Source organism: Aythya ferina (genome assembly GCF_964211825.1).
Source record: "Aythya ferina genome assembly, chromosome: 3".
In the NCBI taxonomy this organism is placed as follows: Eukaryota; Metazoa; Chordata; class Aves; order Anseriformes; family Anatidae; genus Aythya; species Aythya ferina.
The window spans coordinates 43784700-43791102 of record NC_140298.1 but is presented as its reverse complement, the minus strand read 5'-3'; the positions used below and the strand labels follow the sequence as shown (position 1 = coordinate 43791102).

The following is a 6403-nucleotide window of genomic DNA, read 5'->3' as shown; positions in this document are numbered from 1 at the left end:
TGGCTCTTCCAGAGATCTAGAAAATCACATTTCTAGTATCTAAGCTGTCTAGCTTCATAAACAAGAGGGAATCAAAAAATGACTCCAATATGCTGATGTCTAATAACAGCAAACTTTCTGAGGTATCCTCACATGATTATTCTTCTGTTAATTTTGTGGCATGTGCAGAACATAACATGAGGTTTAAAAATTCTCTTGGACTAAAACACTGAAATAGGCATGCTCCTATTACTGAAAAGTTTCAGTGTTTTCAGACTTTAAGCCTGTTGCTAATCCAGGAATGATTTTTGCCTATCCTACAACTCAGGATGGAAAAGTTCTTTAGATAGAAAGAAGGACAGAAGCATCTATTCTGACAAGGTGGTTTTCAAAAAATAATGGTAGCTGAAGATGATCAGAGTTTTCAGTTGCAAGAAGCAGCCCCATTAGAAATGGATTATCAGGCAGAGTACAGCTGATGTGGTCAAAGGTGCATCGTAAATACAATTTATCATATCAGTGTATAATGTCTGGTGTTTGTATACATATACAAATGGGTTTTCTGCATATGTATGTTAGGTGTAGATAAATAAGTCCAGCTCTGCTTTAATGTACTAATACACAGCTATAAAATTTGCTAGTTTTGTAAAAATGTAATTGAAAGCAGAACTAGATGTGGCATGCATCTACTTTAAAATATAAACTCTTTTGTGCAAATACTATAACTTCTTTGGTATTGTTTTGTACTTCAGAACAATGAGTTCTATGTTGTTATTTCAGGATAAATAGATGGATAGATAGACTGATAGACAGACATATCGATTGATTGAATGATTGATCTTGCTTTCTTTTTTATCCTCCAGGAAGTCAAACTGCATTTTCTCAAATATTTTCCTCCCTCTGATGCCCTCCCTCTTGAGGATGTGTCCGTGAATTCAGTCTGGTATTTCCTCAATTAAGATATCTAAAGTGAAAGCAGAGACAACCCTGCTTCCACTCCCTAATTTTCCCTCTGCCAGCCCAACCTTTTCCCATACCCCCCTCCCTGCCTATCACTGTGGCTCCAGAAGTTATAGCACAGTGAAGAGGAGATGAAGCTCTTTGCTGGTCAGCTATCCAACATTCAGGAATGCAACCAGGTGTCACTGCATTCACGTGTTTGCTCAAGAGTGAAGAATCCCTGCCTTTCCAGGCACGTAAGGTTTCTCAGGATTTTCCATATCTCCTTCTGAGGGTGACCCACTCAGAGAACAACACAGCAGGATGAGGAGGAGGTTCACTTCCATGAGGATGCGATAGTCTCAGGAACCCCTCTCAAATGTGAAATCTTCATTCATCATCATTACCAGTTAAATATTCATTCCTGTTTTCCATCAGCAAGGGAGAGCAGCATGAGGTTTCCTTTGAGCTCCAGGACAAAATAGTCATGGAAATTGTCAGCCCAGGACAAGAACAGTTTTAATAACAGGGCAGGTCTCAGTGATCTAAAATGCCGGTTTTCTCCACTCCATCTTCTCCCTTCCTTTGCAAGCTTTTTCTGGTCTTGTCTCATCAGCCCCGTACAGCCATGCCTGGCTATGCAGAGACAGTTACCCTGCTCCTCTAACTCCTTTTCAGGTTCCCAGGACCTCGGCAGTTCTTTGCAAGGAACTTCTTTTCATGACTTCAAAGTAAATAGACATAATTTCTAATCCCTTGAGCTGCAAAGTTATGGAGAGTTTAAAGCCTGCTGCTCCTACAGCATGGCTTGGAGTCCATTAGAGAAGGAAGGGGGTCCCTGGCTACTTGACCTTTCAGGAAATTGAAGTATCTGTTCTGCCGACTCTCTCATTGCTCCCAGAGAGCCACTGATGAGATCCGGCCATGAAACAAGGGAGCAAAGAAGAGCCATGATTTGTTTTATTTTTCCAAGGAGAAGGGAGACTGATGGCAGAGTGGCTGCAGCTCAGAGCTGCATGCCTGCCTGCACACACTGTGCACACACTGACTTAGGGTCCAAGCCACATCGATCAACTCCAGTACAAACTGTGACCTGCAGTGGGCAGAGGAGAAGGGGACAAACTTCAGAAGAGATCTCCGAGGTCTGCATGCTCTTCTCCAACTGCAGATGATCACATTTGGGATCTGCGAGAGGTGAGTATGTCAGTTACCCAATCCACACCATCCCTGCCATTTTAACATGCTGCTTGCTGCCTTCTACTGCTTCTTCTGAGACAAGGTGGATACTTACCTTACACAAACTGTCTTGTTGACCAATATTCAACCTGTTGTGGCTGAGCTGAGGCTGGCATATTGCTGTCAGTATTCCAGATAAGCTCTACTGGCATTATGTCCTTCCTTGCCAGTTCCCCCTCCTGCTTTGTCCAGGAAGAGAGACCAATTTTGCCTACATTGCTGAACTGAAGATCAGACAGAAGAGCAAGGTGAACTCTTGCCCCACATTTCTCTTTTGCCTCGATATTCAGGCTGGGCAACAAATTTTGACTTCAGAAACCATTTCTGTTGATTTAAAAGGGCTGCTCCAGCCAACGGATGTTTTAGTTAAGAACAGTCTGGTACACGGTAATTAATGTTAGAGGCCATGTTTTCCTGCTGAGCAGTAGCTTATGTCAGGAGCAGCTCCATTTCCTGCGCTGGGAGGGCACAGAGATCAAGGCACTGCCCTCAAGAAGAAGGGAGGGTCAGCATCTGGCCTTGGAAACACTTCTGCCAGGCTGGTTAGGAATTTGTCATGGGACAGCCTAATTGGATTAAAGAAAGACTAGCATCAGGGGTAGAGAGATGTGGAAGTGGACTCCTGCCCACCAAGGGACACTAGTGGGGGCATTATCAATCTGACGTTGCAAACCTTCTGACCTTCCATGTTCCCAGCCTGAATAATGCCTCCTCTGCTATGCAGACTCATTTCTATGTTACTGTCCCCTCATTTCTTTGTTACTGTCCCAATTCCCCAAGAGCTTCACTCTTCTTTGTCCTTAGTTAATATTGGCCCTACCACAGCTTTCTGATGCTTCTCCAACTCCATTTCTCTGGCTTAGGGGATTGACTGGGAGTTAGCATTCCTTCATGTTCCCCCCAGCACTCATCTAAAGGACAAAAATATTCCCCTCATGTGATATTTTAGCTATATAACAGACCGAAATCCAACATCAGACCATAAGGTAGTCTCCTTACAAAGCTTCCGCAGAGACAGCTCTTGTCCAGAAAAAGATTCACCCACCTGGAAACAACCATCTCAGTCATGCGCACACATCCATCCAGGGGTACTCATTTCTAGGCACTGACTAATGGAGGGAATTTAAAGAACAGGTTCAAAACAGTGGTTCCCCATGGTTTATATCTCAGCGACCTAACTCCATTCTGTAGACCAGGTTTGCTGGGATTTAGATTTCTGTCCTAAAGCATGTTAACAGCCTTTTCTGACAGCAATGCTAGCAGAAACCCAGAAACTGAGATGGATGGCTTTTGGTGTTATTTTCTTTTTCTTTTTTTTTTTTTTTGCAACATGATTGCATTCAGCAGTATGAAGTCCTGTGGCAGGCAGGAAGGCTTGGCTTATGTGGGAGTGCCACAGAGAGCACTGTCGTTCAGTGCCACAGCAACCTACCTTTCACTGGTCACCTGCACCCTCATCTCTTCTATGCTGACACAGCTGGGTGGATGCATGGTCACTCTGATTCCCTACCTGAGGATTTTTGGATAAAAAAAAAAAAAATGAGTGTATTTACAGAACATCAGCCAGTCGTGCCACAGAGTTGGGGGTTTTGGTTTTGGGGTATTGGGGTAACTTTAAACATCCAAAGTGCCTTTTTTTTAGTGGGATCAGCACTACACGAACAGAAGGTAGGAATTTCTGTGCAAGCAGAATCAAGTCAATGTTAAAAGCCTGTGAAAAGCTCCAACCAATAAACCCAGCATGAGAGGGTAGTTATAGTCAGTGGCAAGCATAACCATTGCACCTGTATTATGCTGCTACATAAACATTTTACAAGGCCTGGTACCAAGTATATTGAAAATGATGCCAGATTCCCAGGGCCCTTTGTCCTCCCAGAGCCTCCTCCCCCATGGCTGGCTCTTTTGGCGTTGCTCTCAGCGAGGCTTTTTCCAGGCACCGTGAGGAACGGGGGGCTGAAAACACCCCCAAACAGCCAGGCTCTGCCCCACAGGGAGGGACCGGCAGCGGGCGTGGGAGCTTGGTGGGGTTTCAGCTGTACCAAGAAACCAAGAGCAGAGCTCCTGCAAGACACCTGCCCATAGGCATTGTCCCTCCCAGGAGATCAGCCCTGACCCTGTGCTGATGGTGTTGACATCTCCGTCTCTTTTTCTCTTAAATAGAAAGCCATATAGGAAACTACCAGGAGTCAGGAGTTCACAGACCGTCTGGTACTTGCTTGAATTGATGTGAACCTCTGCTGTGGAAATTTTGCTAAGACATGCTTTCTCATGAGTGCGCCACACTTTCAGACTGGGTGAAAATACCACAAGAATAACCTTTCTCATGGTATCTAAGTATTTATTCTCTGGTTCCTGTCCAACCCTAAATCAGGAAGTGCAGAAGCGTGAGAAAATTTTATAAAAAGAAAAAAAAAGAACAGTTTAATGATGGTTTTTAAGTCTCAAAAAAGTTTCTGTTCTGCTCAAGCCTGAGGCAAAAGTTCCATTCTTGTTTTATTCCAACAGGTTCATCCATCCGTAGCTGCCTCTGCAAGAGCCATCACATTGCAGAGAGGCTGTCAGCAGAGAGGCCAGGGAAGCCTTGAGCCTTGCTGTTTTCTTCTGGTGTGCCACCAAGTCTTTAACCAAGCCACTCAGGCACTCTGTGTGTCCATTCCCAGCCTCTCTATGAAGATCACTAATATTTATCTTCCTTTGCAAAGTGCTTAAAGATGGGTGAAACCTCCTATGCAAGTGTAAGGTGTTTTTGTAATTAATATCCCTTCTTTTCCACCCCAACAAGTGTAACTAAGCCTGTATGTATCCCTTTAAACCCTGAAACAGTGGAATCCTTTCATGGTGACTTAGGGTATGATGTAATGTCTATGCATTGTTAACGGGACCAAAGTGTAATAAACATTCATTTTAATGAACAAAGCGAAGAGATGTAACTCAGAAGACCCACAGGGAGATGTGTTGTATAGAGTTGCCGTGTTTGCATACATGCTTTTCTGACTGCTGTCGGTTTTAACAAGGGTAAAATACTATTGATGTTAAATCACATGTGGGTTTTTGTTGTGTGGGGGTTGTTGGTTTGTTTTTTTGTCGTCGTTGTTTTTTTAAATGAGCCTCAGAATTGCTGGGGTGTTCCTGAATACATAATGTACACAGTACATCTGTACTAATAAGCTAAATGCATCCAGGACTGCACTGTGGCCCCAAGGCCAACTGGCACAGGAAGCCCACCTCCACACCACTGAACTCCTCTGGTCTCCAGAACAGCAGGGCCACATCCAAGCCACCTCCTGGGAGCCCTCGCTGGCCGGCGCTGCCTCCCGAGCCGAGCTGTGCCAGGGATTGTTTGGGAGAGCGCTCGCTGGCACCGGGCTCGGCCACGCCAGGGACTGTTCGAACAATTAACAGCGCAGGCGTGTGAGTGCCAGCGCCTGGCCACGTTCCCTAGCACTGTTTGATTTATTAATATCAAGTAGCCGTGCGGCCTGCCGAGCCTTTATTGCTGGTGACAGTACTGGGAAAGGAGAAAGTTGGGGTTACTTTTGCGAGTCTGGTGGTCAGAGAAACCAGGCTGCTTGTTTGTGTGTTTTTTTCTTTTTTCCTTGTAAACTGCAAATGCTGTATATGGGAATTATTCCGAGACGAGCAGGGTGAGAGGCTGTAAGACTGTTCTGGCAAAGCTGCTTTTCAAATTGGTGCAATGTTTTGGAAAAGGCTGCACACTCGAGATTGCTTGTCACTGAAGAATACCTGATCAAAATCACTTTACGTATTTGTACTTTCTAAAGGGATGTAACCAGGGCAAAATATTTGTCTTAGACATCATCTCAGACCCATGCAGCCCCTGGAACCCCAAGTCACCACATTTAAAACTTGCTGCAGCTAAATACCCAGGACATTTCATGCTATCACATGTGAACCCTCTTCAAATAAAATGTCATGACTGAACTCGTGCTTTAGTGTTGTATAGGTGTTTAATTAAAAGCTTCATTAAATTATGCTCTAGAAAGTTATGTTCTTCCTTTCATGTTTTCCTAGAAAAAAATCTGCAAAAAGTAGTACATGGAAAGTAGACGGGATAATCATGTCCTCATCTAATTACTGAATAGATTTTTCCAAAAATTTCCTGGAGTTAGACGGAAATTAGCAGTGCCACATATGCAGCAGAAGCATGTCTTTGACATACGACTTATGCACCCAGTGAGACAACTAAATTAACAAATGCTAAAGGAAAGTCATTGATACCTTATAAACA

General features: G+C 44.1%; 1 long non-coding RNA gene across 1 annotated transcript; it reads left to right on the top strand.

Moving 5' to 3' along the window:
- Window positions 1-1831: 1831 nt before the first annotated feature.
- On the top strand, window positions 1832-6146 carry LOC311434404. Its single transcript, XR_014691454.1, has 2 exons — window positions 1832-2112; window positions 4660-6146. It is a non-coding gene; the product is annotated as an uncharacterized lncRNA (long non-coding RNA).
- Window positions 6147-6403: the final 257 nt, after the last annotated feature.